Source organism: Lissotriton vulgaris, chromosome 1_1 (assembly GCF_964263255.1).
Source record: "Lissotriton vulgaris chromosome 1_1, aLisVul1.2, whole genome shotgun sequence".
In the NCBI taxonomy this organism is placed as follows: domain Eukaryota; kingdom Metazoa; phylum Chordata; class Amphibia; order Caudata; family Salamandridae; genus Lissotriton; species Lissotriton vulgaris.
In genome coordinates this window covers 1,636,822,956-1,636,838,657 of record NC_141685.1, presented here as the reverse complement: position 1 = coordinate 1,636,838,657, position 15,702 = coordinate 1,636,822,956, and the positions used below count along the sequence as shown (strand labels likewise).

At 50.0% G+C, this 15,702-nt stretch overlaps 1 protein-coding gene across 2 annotated transcripts in view; it reads left to right on the top strand.

The window, feature by feature from the left end:
- Positions 1 to 15,702, top strand: part of TNPO3 (transportin 3) — a 1,270,791-nt gene that overhangs the window by 1,086,683 nt on the left and 168,406 nt on the right. The window lies entirely within an intron of this gene.

Sequence of the window (15,702 nt, the reverse complement as noted above, 5' to 3'; positions counted from 1 at the left end):
CAGTAGGGCTGGAGCCAAGGCAATTGGTATCCTCCTCTTCCTGGGCCAGCATGTCTCTTCTGTCCTCCTTTATTCCTGCAATTCAAGGAGGCAAGGTTCATACCAGTTTTCTGGATACTCTGCACAATTGATGCTGTCAGATTCAAGTATCCAACACCAGCAGTACCACCAAAAAAGTAATTGCCTTCTCATCTGGACGACATGATCAAGAAGTATGCATCCTCTTGCAAAAACAGGCTGTGGAAAAGTTCAAGTTCCTCACAAAGGAATGGGAATTTTTTCTTGTTACTTTCTTCTGAAGACGAAAGGACCAAAGAATGAGTTCAGACCCATTCTAAATCTGAATAAAGTGAAAAAGTGGATTTGCAATGAGAAGCTCAGTAAGTATGAGCTGCAACAGATTTGCCCCCAACTCGATCAGGTGGATTGGCTATGCTCTATAGGTCTTCAAGATGCCTATTTCCACAAACCGATGAGGATTACAGTGGGAAGTGACCATTGCCAATACAAGTTCCTTCCTTTTGGTCTAAAGTCTGCACCCAAAACCTTTTCAAAATGCATGGTGGTCATTGCTGCACACTTCTGGAGTGTGAAGATATTTATCTGACAGACATCTAGCCACAGATTCCTTAACTTGTGAATACTCCCCAGGTGTCAGGCTGTATCCGGAAATTTTTCAGCAGTCCCTCTGCACTCCGGGGGATGGGGCCTTATGACTCTGTGATGACATCGACTTTGGATGTGACGTCAGTGAAGACATAGAAGTCCCTTCTGATCTGCGTACGTCAATTCCTTCTTTTCGATGCTGCAACGTGGATCCGAAGAAGCGGTTCCTAAGGCCGTTTTTCTGGCCTATTTCAACAGTTCTGATGTTGGGAACAGTGTGCCTTTCTCTAATCTTGTTTGGCTTTAATCCTTGTGGGTCCTCTACTCAACAAATGTCAGTTACAGACCCGCATTCCATTTGTATGTGGTGTTTGTGAGAACACCATGACTCCAAGAATTGTAACTCCTGACAGAGAATAAAGCCGAAGGTGCTCAAGGTACGCCATATGAAGTTGCTGGTGGCACATCTGTGGCGGTTCTTGGAGATTTTGCGGCTTCGGTTTTCTCATGCGGAGGTCAGTTCGCGATGCCGTTTCAGGAGCCGGAGCTGTTCTCCAGGACCTCGTACTTCAGAAACATCCAAGGGTTAGCTCAGGCGTTTGAAGTCTCAGCACCCCCCTGACTTTGCCGCGTGGTGTCTCCGGCTCCTCCCGCTCACCGGCCGAGGAGACCGTTTGCGACTCCGCCTTGCGTCTCCCTATTTTTCCAGGAGCCGGGGCATCAATGACCCATCTGAGGGAGTATTATAACTCTCTAAATCTCATATTTGGGCCCCCACCTTCCATGGAAGCGCCCAGTGGCCCAAAGCAGATGTGTGGCCACGCTGGTGAGTTCATCCTCATTGTCCATTGGGCCATTTGAGTCTCTGGGTCAGCGTCGGCCTACTCTGCTACGGCGCCGGTGCACAGCCCTTCGAGGACTCGACCGTATAGATCAATCAAAGCGTCTCCTTCATGACGTCAATCAGCGTTGGGTGCGGAGTCAGTAGAGCAAATTAAGGGGAATGTGATATTTTCACTTCCTTCTCGGGGTGAGACTTTAGAGGGTCACCTTGTAACGAGTGATACAAGGGGGCCTGAGCCTTTTCAGCCCATTTCTGAGATTATTTCATCTTAGGTGAAGGAGAGTTGGATATCTGCTATTGATGAGTTTACTGGGCTAATTCTTCTACAGCCACTGGGCTTCTTTGCCCTCTTAGTCTTGCAACGGAGGCAAGTTCCACCTTTGCAGATGTGTTGAGAAAAGTGGTGACAGTGTTTATGTTGCCACTACCTACAGTAGAAAAGTCCACTGACCCTCTAATTGATGTCCTTTACCAAGGTCAGTCGGGGAAGAGTCTGTTCTCTCATACTGTGAAGTCCTGTTCGGCATATTGAACTTGGGGCAAGCCTGATTCAGGACTCCCAGTGGATTGCTCTTTATCTCACAGGCATCTGCCTGATTCAGGAGATTCAGTTTGTCTCCTTAGACAACCTACCCCTGGTAGATCTGATAGAGACCACTATTCGCAGATTGCTTTACGTAGAATTATCCCCAGGCGTGAGACTGCATCCGGGAAAACTTTTCTCCCACAGCATCCCTGCGCGCTAGAGGGATGGCACCACGTGACTCCGCCCTGACGTCCGCATTTGTGACATCAGTGAGGACACATAAGTCCTACCCCGGTGCGCCTACGTCAGTTTTTTCTCTTTTCCGCGTGCAATGCGGATCCAGTTTATGCCCTGGCCTGTTTTCAGGCCTTCTATCCGTTTTCACGCTTGGCGTTCAGTGGAACGGTGTGCAAATGCCTTCGGCATTTTTTACGTCCCAGTTTGGCGACTGACCCTCAGCCGATTTGCATGTGGTGCCTGGGTGAGCACCACGACTCGGAGAGTTTCAACGCCTGCCAGCACCTTAAGCCTAAATCACTTAAGGGGCGCCAAAAGAAGTTGCTGTCTGCACGCTTGTCCAGGTCGGTGTCGTCACAGCATCCGTCCCCTACTTCGGAGGCAAGGAGTTGCGGTTTCGTCTGCGACATAGTCTTTCGCCGAGGCTCCTTAGGCATGGCTCACTGGCTGGTAGGTTCTTCAATTTGTCTCCAAGGCCCTGTCCTCCTTCCCCAGCAGGCGCTGTCTCCCCCGGGACGTGCGCCCCCGCCTGTCGCCTCCCTACCTGCTGTTTCCTGGCACGGAGGCGCCTAGGGCCCAAATGACAGCCTACGCTGCAGCTCTGCAGGCTTCTTTGGCCTTTCCTCCACCTCTTGAGACGTCTGCGGATCCCTAGCCTCGCGCAGGGACTTCCGCGAAGTTGCCGGCGGCTCTGGCCCAGACGTCGAGGGTTTCGGCTCCAGGTCGAAGGAGAGTGGCGTCGTCGGGGTGTGGTCCTTCAGGGCTCCCCTCTTCGGCACCTAGCGTCCCTGCCTTGCCGCAAATCCCTACTGGGCTCCCTGTGGGGTCACAGGAGATCCCCGGGACTCCGGGTTTGTCCCTGACTCCCGCTCAGTCCTCTGAGAAGGCGGATGTGTCACCAGAGACCGAGCCGGCGCCGGGAGCCTTACTCCCCGGCTCCAGTGGAGTCGCGGGTGGAGGCCGGGGCCTGGGCTGCATTCCCGAGTCACTCTGTCCTCTGCGCGGGCGGCTGCCCCATCCGAGGCCAAGCCGGTGCCTTTTCGGCGCTGCACCTTCGCAGGTCCGACGTCTGTCTCACCTCATTCTCCTGGAGAGCACGTGGTGGCAGGAGTCGTCCCAGCGCCACAGAGGCCCATTCAGGCGCCAGTCAGCGCTGATCAGGCGCCGATGGCGGACTCCACGGAACCGTGCTGTCGCCGGGTTCTGGATTAGTCTCCTGAGGTCCCATCGTCTTCTGAGGTCCGTCATTTGTTGGTGTGTTCTTCCCAGGAGACAGGGCTGCCTTTTCTGGCATCTTCCAGGGATGCCAGTAGTTCTGCTCAAAAAGCAACACCACTGGTGCCAGCCAGGAACAGCGAATCCAGCTGACTCTAAACCCGCCATGCCCGACCTGTGCCTGAGTGGACAAAGACCCTGAGGACATCACTCCGGCGATTGTGACCTGAAATCCAGTGCCCAAGGACCCTCCTTGACGACTCCTGCAGCCTCACAACCCGGGACCCCTCCAACAGCGACCAGCTGAGGGTAAGATTTCCTGACGTCAAAAGACACCCAGGCACCCCACGGCCCCCTGTGCCCAACTCCTGGGTGCCTACCTATCCTCCAAGATCCCACTGTACCCCTCAAAGTGGTGGTCGCACCTGCAGCTTTTGTTCAACTTACAGCTTTCCGATTGATTAACATTGAGCGCCAGACGGCTCAAAAGCACCCTGCACCCAGCCGCCCGAGTCCCCCTGGGATTGCAACCTCTGTCCTAATCTACTTCCCATTTGCCCTGAGCAAGTGACCAGGAGCCCAGCTCCCACAGCCGCATGTACCGCATGCCAGCAGCCACCAACCAAAGGCCTCCCATAGAATACCATTGGGCCTACTCTCTCTGCACCTGGCTGCCCCTGTGCCGCTGAGGGTGTAACAACTGTACCTACCTGACCCTGGGAGATGCACCAGTGCTGGGTCCAGGATCTATCAGTGAGTAAGAAAAAGTGAAGATATCACTACTAACATGCTAAGTGAATTTCCTTCCATAGGATAACATTGGTGATTCTATGTGAAAAAGTTTCTAAGTGTCAACTTTTAAAATACAATAGCCCCTGGCGGTGTCACCCGAGCGGAGATTGTCCCCTGGGGGATACTGTGCACTTGATCTCCCTGTACGCCGATGACTCGTTGTTCTACCTGACCTCCCCCTGGGAATAGCTGCCGCTCCTGTTGCAGCACTTAAATCAGTTTTGGTGCAGCTTCTGGGCTGCGCCTTAATCCTGGAAGTACTTGATCTTTCCCCTGGCGGGCTGTGGCGAGGACCCCAGAGTGGGTTTCCCGCGCCTGGGCCTGAGGTGGGAACTGGAGGCCTTCCGATACCTGGGAATCCAAGTGGCCGTGTCAAATGAGCAGTTGCTGGCCCGTAACGCCGAACGAGTGCTTAGTAACCTGCAACAGTCCGTGTCCTTTTGGAATACGTTCCCACTCTCCCTAATGGGGAGACTAGCCCTTTCAAAAATGGTGATGTTGCCGAGGGTGTTATATGTCCTACAGAATACCCTGTGCCCGCTCCCCACTCGTATATTTAGCAAGCTTAATACGCTGCTCACCTCCTTGCTCTGGGCGGGTAGGCGCAGCAGGGTTGCATTGCACACAGTGGTCCGACGCTGGGAAGAGGGGGGTCTGGAGGCCCCGAGGTTCGTTTTATATTATTATGCGGCCCAACTTCTGCCAGCCACACGGTGGTTCGCGGGTACAGATAATTAAGAGTTACAACTCCTAGCGGGCAGGGCGGATGAGACGCTACAGGTGGCTCTGATGCGGGGCAGGGGAGCGGACGAATCCCTGCCGTATGTAGTTCGACACACTGCGGGAATCTGGCAGCGACTTGTGGAGAGGGTGTTGTGGCGGGCCCCCTTTCATAGGGAGTTACCGGTGTGGATTTTGGCGCCGGTGAGGTCGATGGAGGAACACATGTCGTTCCGGAAATGGCGTGAGGGCGGTTGTGAGACTCTGGCGGACCTATATCCGGACGACTCTTTCGTGGCCCTAGAGAGGGCTACGGAGGCCTTTGGACTCACTAGGGCACAGTATCTCCATTATAGAGGCCTTCAGGAAGTGGCGAGGGCGACCTGGCCACAGTATCCGGAGGCGCCCCAGGTGTCCCACAATCTGAATATCCTTCTGTCCTGTGGCGGGGGGGGCGACAACTGATTACGCTGTTATATGCGGCTATGAGGTGTGACTCTGCCCCTCCGATATCCCCGTCTTGGGCGGCATGGGAAGCGGATCTGGGTGTTGCCCTAGACCCGGGACAACGTAAGCGAATAGGGACCCTTTATCGGAAGGTGTGGTGTAATGCACGATTCAAACTGATTCATTTTAATCTTGTGCACCGCACATACATGACTCCAGTTGCTTTACACCGCATCACCGCTGAAAAAACGGATGCCTGTCCTAGATGCGGTACGGTAAGAGCCCGATTTCTCCATCTGGCCTGGGAGTGCCCGCTGGTCGGGGACTTCTGGAAGGCGGTTTTGGACCACATCCGAAAGGTCACGAGTCTTCATTGTTTACTGGCCCTGGTCCCCAAACCCAAAAAGAGGAACTTATCCTACAAAATGTTGCAGCTACTCTTGGTGTTGTCAAGGCGACGAGTGGCTATCACTTGGATGGGACAGAGGGCCCCTATCATGTCACTATGGCTTCGGGATGTTGGGGAATGGACATTAGCTGAGGAGACACACATGCAGCATACACGCATGGATGAGCGGCTGCAGGAGGACTTGCTTGCCTGGCGTATGATGTGCGCTGTGGGGTCAGTCTGCAGCGATTCAGATGCAACTGGTGCTGAATTGTTCTCCCCTGGGGAGTCGGGGTCTGAGGGTGAGGATGCTGGGGGCGGGGAGGGAGGGATGGTGTTTGGGTAATGCCCTGCTGGCTACGCACAATGTTCCATACTGTCAGTTTTATGATTTACTTTGCATCCCGAAGATTTGACTATTATATTTGTTATGATATCTGCACCTGCTGGGGCCGTATTGGGGCAATGAACTATGTACACAAGTATTTTCGTTCTACCGATGCCAATTTTGGGGGGGAATATGTTGTTAATCTTTGCTGAAAAATAAAGTTAAAAAAAAAAACTTCAAATACAATAATATTCCTTAAAAATCACAACTGTAACCAAAACGCTTTTACTCAACTGTTTACAGGAGATGTCCCAGGATTGAATCTAGGATCCAGTCCTGTGTTTAGAAAAGTAATCCTTAACCCTTTCGATGCTGATGACGAGCTCAGCTCGTCATGATGCACAGTTGAGCTGTGCTGATGACGAGCTGAGCTCGTCATGAATAAAGGGGAAGAGCCATTTCCAGCACAGGAGGGGAAAACACCTAGCAGCCAAGGTGTTAAAGTAACTAATTGTGTTTGAAATTGTTGCCTATTGCAACAAATGTAACTATTGCATTCAAAAGTCTATTGCCTATTTGAAAAGTACTTAACTAAAGTAACATATTCTGCGAAAGTATATTTTGATACCTTGTTGTTCTAAAATAAAACAACTATATATTTTTATACAAACAATTGACCTATGTTATGTTGTGTTACTTCTAAAGCGCAGCATTCATCCTAAGCAGGATATCACGGCGCTGAGATTGTTGGGGTCTGCGGTGGGTCAGTACACAAGTCTAGAGGAATTAGTCGGATTTGGGGAAAAGTATGGTTTTCAAGTGGTAGCGGCCAGATGGGAAAAGGCATTCTGGCTCTCTTTACTCGAATGGTGGAAGCTTTTGCTGTAGATCGTCAGCGAAGATTCCGATTAGGTGCATAGGAAATTGATCCTGTTTTTTAGGATGTTGGGGACGGTGTTTTGCAATGCCCTATGTGTAATGCATAACATTTAGAAAGAGGCTCTCTGCCTCATTGGGAGCCAATGTAGGGCTCTCAGACAGCTCTTGGCTGAGTCGTACTTTTTCCTATTGCAGATTGCCTTAGCTGCCGGATTCTGACCTAGCTGCAGTTTTGTGAATAGGTAGTCTGCCATGCCTACAGATAGGGAATTCCCGTCGTCCAGCCTGCTTATGAGTAGTGACTGGACTAGTATTTTTCTTCATTCAGTGGGAATCCATGGGAAGACTCTTTTTAGCATTTTTAGTAGTGCGAAACCTTTGCTGCATATTGTTGTTACATGGTTTTTCATGGACATGGTGTTATCAATGAGGATTCCTAAGTTCCTTGCAGTCGGTGTTGGCTTGGGAGGTGTGCCTAGGGCGGCAGGCCACCAGGTTTTGTCCCAGAGATGTTGAGATCCGCCGAACAAGAGAATTTCCGATTTGTCAGCATTTAGCTTCAAACAACGACTATACATCCAGTTGGACAATTTAGTGAGGCAGTTAAGCAACCTGCTTTTCGTGTCCTCCTCGCCGTTTAACGCTACCATTAGTTGGTATCCTCTGCGTATGAGCAGATGTTGATGCCCCACTTTTTACCGATGGTCGCCAAGGATGATACATATACATTGAATAATGTCGGACTTAGAGAGGCCCCCTGTGGGACCCCATATTTGATTTTCCGGGGGTTGGACTATAAGTTGCTTAAACGTACAGATTGTGATCTGTCAGACAGGAAGGATTCAAGCCAACCTAAAGCTTTTGCCTGTATCCCTTTCGCGGCCAGAGTTTCTAGTAGGAGATTGTGGGGCACGGTATCAAACGCCGCTGAAAGGTCTAACAGTATCAGGGCAACCGTTTTGCCCTGAACAAACTGTGTTCTGATGTCATCCAGCACTGCCAAGAGTGTTGTCTTGGTGCTGTTGTTGGCCCTAAAGCCTGTCTGGGAGACATCCAACAGATTGTTGGTCTCCAAGAAGCTTGACAGCTGTTAATTTACCAGTTTTTCTAGGACTTTTGATAAATATGGTAGCTGTGAGATAGGTCGATAATTGGCAGGGTTGTTAATGTCTGCACTGGCTTTTTTCACTAGTAGGGTGACCACTGCACTCATCTAGGTAGCTGGGAATTCTGCTAGGTTGAGTGAAAGGTTGAGTGCTTGTGTCACTACCGGGCAGATTACAGGGGTTAGTTGTGAAAAAATATGATGTGGGCATGGGTCCAGCGGGGAGCCTGATTTAATCTCCAACATGACCTTGCTCACTTCCTCCTCAGAAAAAGGGCCAAAAGTGGAGCAACTTATCAGCGGAGTGGGGTGTATGTGACGCTTAGTTTGTTCCAGGCCATCAATGGAGAAGGAGGTGTGAATTTTTTCTATTTTGTCACATCCTTCTTGTGAGGGGGTCAGGTTTAACATACGGCTTGTAGGACTGCAGAGTTCCTTAACTATTTTAAAAAGATCTTTGGATGAGTTTTTATCTGATATCGGACGCGTAAAATAATCTTTTTTTCTTTCCTGATGGCTGCGTTGTGAGAAGTTGGCCTGATATATGATGCTCACTGGTTCTAGTGATCATCTTGTATCAGTCCAAACAACCCTTATGGTGATTGGTTGTAATTCAACCTTATAGACCAGCTATTCTAATGGTAGCATGGACAAAGCAGTCTTAGGCTAAACTCTTTTGGCATGTGAAGCCAGCTGTTTTACCACATATAACCCCTTGAATACCAAATGAAAGGACACCACACAGGTTGTTATGAAAATAAACAATTTATTTCTAACAAACACCTCTGAACTCTTTGAGATCAGAGAGCTAAGCACATTACAATACTCTTCAGAAAAATACAGTAAGTCGTACAAATTACAATGGTGCCCTAGGGGCACGACAAACCATATACTAAGTAAATGGTATAAGTAGATCGATAGGAGAAATGAAGGTGCCCAGAGGCTGTAGGATCGCTCGGACTACAATACCCTAACCTTAGATAAGGAGCAGGAGGCCCACGGGACGTGTGTGCAGAGTGTGAACTCACATGCGAGATGCGGTACAAAGTCAATGGACACAAACCAGTTACAAAATAGGTGAATAAGGACAGTTTCGACTGGTTACGACTAAAATTACAGGATACCTGGGCACTAGGAGAGTCAATCTACCTATGAGCACCGAAATGCTCTCGTTGTCTCACCCACGGGCTGCGGGTTCATAGGTGTGAAAGTGTGTCGGGTTTCCGCGTTGAAGTCAATGGAGCCTTGAAGAAAGATGCTGCAGGCGACCAGGAGGAAGATGTCCGGAGTGATCCAAGGGTGGATCAAGGAAGATGGAGACCTGAAACCAGAGGGGACAATGTTCACAGTCACTAGCCAGTGACCGGAGTGGAACCAGGAATTTACCAGATGCTGTTGTCGCGATCAGGTGAAGAGTGGACGCTTGACTCTGCAGCCACGTGGACCAGGAGGTGTCTTCGACGACCAGGATGGAGGCACGAGCTGTCCCACGCAGGCTCTCGCTGTCGGCGGTGTCTGATCCGGATTCAGAGTCAACAGGCCTTGGCAAAGGCAACCCACGCGTTGAGTGAAGATGGCGTCTGGTGCGGACCAGGAGGGTCCGGGGTGCTTCTCTTTTGGAAGGAAGCAAAGGCCAGTCTGGAGCAACCGGACCAGCGGTGTAGATTTCAAGGATCGTCGTCTAGGAGGCCACTAGCCAGCCGGCAAGTGACCAGACAATGCGTCAAGCAGCAACCAAGCAATAGGGCCCCACGCAGATCTCGTGGATGCTGGAGGGTTGGTCTTCGGCGCAGGAGCTGCTCGGGGCTGGGGCTTCTCAATCCCCATAGCACTTTCTCGAGGATGCCTCTGAAGTCGTGCTGGAAGCGAAGTGCAGTTTCTCCAAGATGGCCGGTCCCACCTGTCTTGTCACACCCACGGATCTCAGCTGTGCTGCAGATGTAGGTAGAGGTCGGAGAGGTCTGGAAGTCCGGGTCTCGTCGGGCTCTGAAGTCTGGTTCCACCAGGAAGGACGACAAAGTGAACGGCTAGGACGCTTGATGGTGCCTGCAGATGCAGGGTGGTCACTCCTTGGCACAAGGTATATTTTCTTCAGTCTTCTGTGGAGCAGAACGTCGAAGTCCAGAGTTTCTTCTTTGTAGTTTCAATTCAGGATAATATAATTTGGAATGGGACCAGCTCCTACCTTTATTCTGCTAAAGGGGGCTGTACTGTGACTAGGTCCCTCCCATAGGTGGGACCAGGAAGGGGGGTGGTTACAGCCCCTATCCTTTGTCCGGTTTCGCGCCAGAGCTGGAGCTGGAGTGCCCCAGCAACTGGTTTGAACCGGGGTATGCACAGGGCCACCTTGTGTGCCCCAGGCATGTCTCATTCTTTTCAGCCCTGCCTATCTGGATACACCCCTGTCTGGGGTGGTGCTAGCACCTACCTAAGCAGGAAATCCTTTGTCCAGGCCTCCGTTGCTGGAAGGACTCCCAGCAGCAGGAGGTCAGACTTGTGTCTGTGGCAGCAGCATCCATTTTGTGATTCTGAGGCTCGGGTTAACTTTAACCGGGGTTCGAGTTACATACATGTCTTATCCCTCTAGAAGAGTGGAATGCTACCCCCGTCGCCAGAACTGGCGAGGGGGTAGTATTCCAAAGCGTATGACACCTTACACGACATGTTTTGATAATGCTATGCCAAAGTTAGCAATAACCGCGAGGATTATAATGCACTTAAGAGTATATGTTATAGCGTTATCATGGAACAGCTATAAGGACATGGTTCTGAAAGCTGCAGACCGGCTCAGCTCATGCTAGAGCACCATCTCACATAATTCCAAGCACTCTGCCTTCAGGATTGATAAGGCCTGCCATAGGTCCATGTGTCCATTTTAGGGTTAAAGAACTTAAAAAGTCCCGGTATTCAGTCCTTGAAAGGACCTCTTGTATACACCCCTCATAACTCAAGAACCCAACATTGATGACAACCACACTATCAAAAGATATACAATTTTAAACATAGAGTAAAAACTATGAATTCAAAAAAGTTTTTTTTTAAATGGAACAATTTATTACAAATAATTAAATTGAATGTTTGATAACAGCAATGCAGTGCCATTCATTAAAAATGTAAAAATGTGCCAATACACATGAAGAACATTTAAAATTACAAAGTTCAAAGTTGTTGACGCATCTTTTCAGTTTATTACGATATCGCCTTCATCAGGACAAGATTCTATTTAGAAAAAACGTACAGTTAGAAACAAGCATTAATCTTTGGAAAAACTTTCTTTTTCATGTTTTAAGGCACAAGTATGTACTAACATATTTTTAGGTTGTACCGCACAGTATTTTCTACACATTTATACAATCCTGTTTTTTATAGTTATGGTGGTTGAGTTACGTGGGGTTATACTTTTGGGCTCGAATAAGAGTGACCTGTGTCACTCTGTGGTAGTATATAAAGATGATTCATTGTGCATACCTACGATAGTTTGTTAGCCTCTCGTTTAAATTAGAGGTTTTTTTTTTTTGTTCGTGATGCCTCAAAGGTTAATGGCTCTGTTCTGACAATTATGCCACAGTTTCCTTGCTGGGGGGAAGATAAATTAACAAAAACATCTATTAATTAAATGGCCGTTTTTTCATTTTCAGCTTTTTACTTTACTTTAGGTGGCCTAGGTTTTTAGCTTGCCCACTCATTCGGTGATTCGGGGATTCATGAGACCATTTAGGGGCCTTAACATCTCGAAATATTTAAACATCAGATATTTAATTTGATGTTACAGACATCTGCGGACTTTTGGCTGTGAATGACTAACACCCGACGAACAAACACGCAATATAATAGGTTAGTAAGGCCTCATAATCTAGAGATATGAAAGAGTGCGAATATTGAACCACCTGAAAGACCCTAATGTATATACGTGTCTCCCTATAGTGATACATCTAAAACAATACGGTGGCCCCCCTCCGGTCTCATCCTTACCACATAGCACCTGAAATTCAAAGGTAACACCGAATGAGTGGGCAAGCTAAAAACCTAGGCCACCTAAAGTAAAGTAAAAAGCCGAAATAGAAAAAAACGGCCATTTAATTAATAGATGTTTTTGTTAATTTATCTTCCCTCCAGCAAGGAAACTGTGGCATAATTGTCAGAACAGAGCCTCTATCCTTTGAGGCATCACAAACAAAAAAAACCTCTAATTTAAACGAGAGGCTGAACAAACTATCGTAGGTATGCACAATAAATCATCTTTATATGCTACCACAGAGTGACACAGGTCACTCTTATTCGAGCCCAAAAGTATAACCCCACGTAACTCAACCACCATAACTATAAAAAAACAGGATTGTATAAATGTGTAGAAAATACTGTGTGGTACAACCTAAAAATATGTTAGTACATACTTGTGCCTTAAAATATGAAAAAGAAAGTTTTTCCAAAGATTAATGCTCGTTTCTAACTGTACGTTTTTTCTAAATAGAATCTTGTCCTGATGAAGGTGATATCGTAATAAACCGAAACGCTGCGTCGACAACTTTGAACTTTGTAATTTTAAATGTTCTTCATGTGTATTGGTACATTTTAAAAATTTTAATGAATGGCACTGTGTTGCTGTTACCAAACATTCAATTTAATTATTTGTAATAAATTGTTCAATTTTTAAAAAAAATATATTTTTTTAATTCATTGTTTTTACTCTATGTGTAAAATTGTATATCTTTTGATTGTGTGGTTGTTATGAATTTTGGGTTCTTGAGTTTTGAGGGGTGTATACAAGAGGTCCTTTCAAAGACTGAATACCGGGACTTTTCCTTTTAGTCAATCCTCCTTGTCCCAAATTGTACTACTAAGGAGACCTCCCTTCTTTTGTCATTTTAGGGTTAGATATAGGTATACTATATCTAAAGCCAAGGGTGATTACACCACCTTGCCCCAGCTGTGTTACCAGCCAGCTGTGTCTGTTTAGATGGCCAGCCAGGGGTGGCATAATACATGCTGCAGCCCATGGTAGGCCTTGGGTGCAATTATGCCCTGGGTACCTATGGTACACTGTACAAGGACTTACAAGAGTGACCCAATACCAATTGGTAAATGCATCTAAAGTACATGAGTGTTAATTTAGAGAGAGAACAGCTAGGCTGTGGGTCTGATTAGCAGGCCCACAGCCAGGGAAAGTCGTAAACCAGTGAAGCAAAAATCTGGGGTGACCATAGGATTGCAGACCCTACTCTCTTACACCCTCCTTCACCTTGGGCATGGCTAGGGTATCTATTCTACGTTAAGGAATCTGCGGCTAGTAGTCCATCAGATGTATGAGTTACTTACCTTCGTTAACGATGTATCTGAAAGAAACAGGTTAGTGTTAGATTCCTTACCTTAGAAGATCCCTACGCGTCAGACTGGATCCGGAAAGTTTTGCGTAGCAGTCCCCTTGCGCGTCAGTAGGTGTCGTCTGCGGCTCCGCGTCCGTCGTCTGCGTCGTTGGCGCTGTGATGACGCCGTCGGAGTACTTAGACGCCACCCTCGCGGTCTGACGTCAGTTCTTCTTTTTTCTGCGCCGGCAAGAGAAGATCGGGAAAAAGCTGTACTTTAGTCACTTTTTGAAAAAACTTTCCTTTCGATCCTTTTTGATCTCTCTTCGAGTCTTTACGTGACTCGGTGCCGGTAGGGATGACCGGCTTCAAGCCCTGTACCAACCATGACAACAAGTCTTGCCCCGACTGCCGGGCTCTGACGTCGAAGGCTAGGTGGGAGCGGTCCTGTAAGCGCCTCGAGATCCAGCAGTCAGCCCCGTGCCACTCACGGTCCCGGTCCAGGAGAGGGTCAAGGGACCAGTCGCGGGGCCACAGTCGTCGAAGCTCGGCGAGTCGTCACCATTCGGCAGGCTCCAAGTCCTCCGGTAAGATGCAGAAGAAGTCGAAGAGGAGACATCGCTCTTCTGACTCACCCCCTTCCCCCCCGGACGCTCGCGTGATGCGGCCGGTGGTTCGTGCGACACCGCCTGCTCCATACCCGCTGGTCCCTGGGCCGAACGCGACTCCGGAGGAGATTGATGCCTTCCTCATGGCCATGAGGTCGCTCTCTCCTCAGTCAGGTTCCGCGGCGCCTTCGGGCCCAACGGTCCCGGCTGGGAGCCCAAGCGGGCCGGGTGCTTCGGCCTCGGCGCCATCAGCGACTTCGCTCCCGGCGCCACAGGGCCCTGCCGAATCCGGATCTGGGTCACCGCTGGTCGACCTTACGACCCCGCCGGCGTAGACACCAAGGGTGTCGCCCCCGGCAACGTCCCAGGACTGCGCCGTTCCTGGTTCTTCCCTCGGTTCGGATCCGGCGTCACTCGACGACGCATTAGACGCCGGCAGAAGAGCAATTCTTCTATGATCCAGCTCCATCCTTGGCACCTGATTTTCATGAGATGGAGAGAGAGGGTGGCTGGGAGGAGTCTGAGGACCCTCTGACACGGGCGTGTTAGTCATTTCAGGACTGGACAGACGAGCTAGGGGAAGCCATTTGTCTCTTTACCTGACACTGGCTTTGTCTCCCCTCCTACCGTGGCTACGCAGGAGGGTGCTGCTTATAGTGTGGTGCTATCTGAAAGAAACTGGTTAGTATTAGATTCCTTAACTTACAATATCCCCAGGCGTCAGACTGGATCTGGAAAATTTTGCGTTGCAGTAACCCTGCGCGTCGGTAGGCGTCGTATGCGGCTCCGCGTCCGTTGGCGCCGGGATGACGTCGCCGGAGTACTTAGACTCTGCCCACACGCTCTGACGTCAGTTCTTCTTTTTTCCGCACCAGCAAGCGCAGGTCCGGTGAAAGTGGTACCCTTTAGTCACTTTTTGACTAAGCTTTTTCGACCCCGCACTGTTCGAGGTCCCGGTCCGGAAGGAGATCGAGGGACCGGTCACGGGGCCGGAGTCATCATAGCTCGACGAGTCGCCACCACCCGTCGGGCTCCAAATCCTCAGGTCAGAGGCACAAGAAGTCGAAGAGGCGACAACGCTTTTCTGACCCCACCCCCCCTCGACGCTCGCGCGACGCAGCTGGGGTTTCGGGTGACACCGCCCACGCGGCTCCACCGGAGCCGCAGACGTCGCAGCCTTCTTCATTCCCGCCGGTCCCTGGGCAGAACACGACGCTGGAGATCGAGTCCTTCCTCGATCTCCTCCGCTCACTCTAACTTTCGGGTTCCGCGGCGCCTTCGGGCCACGCGGCCCCGACTATGAGCCCAAGCGGGCCGGGTGCTTCTGCCCCGGCGACTTCGGTCCTGACGCTGCAAGTCCCCACTTGATCCGGTTACGGATATGGGTTGCCGCTGGTCGACCTTACGACCCCGCCGGCGTCTACCACTAGGGTGCCATCCCCGGCGCCGTCCTCATACGACGCCGCCCCTGGGCCAACCCTCGGTCCGGATCCGACGCCGGAGCAGCGTCGCTCGACGCCGCATTCGGCGCCGGCCGAAGAGGAATTCTTCGAAGATCTTGGTCCATCCTTTACCACTGAATATCAGGAGATGGACGATGAGGGAGGCTGGGAGGGGTCTGAGGACCCTCTGGCACGTGAGTGCCAGTCATTTCAGGACTGAACACTGGAACTAGGGGAGGCCAGTTGGCTGGATACCTTCCCA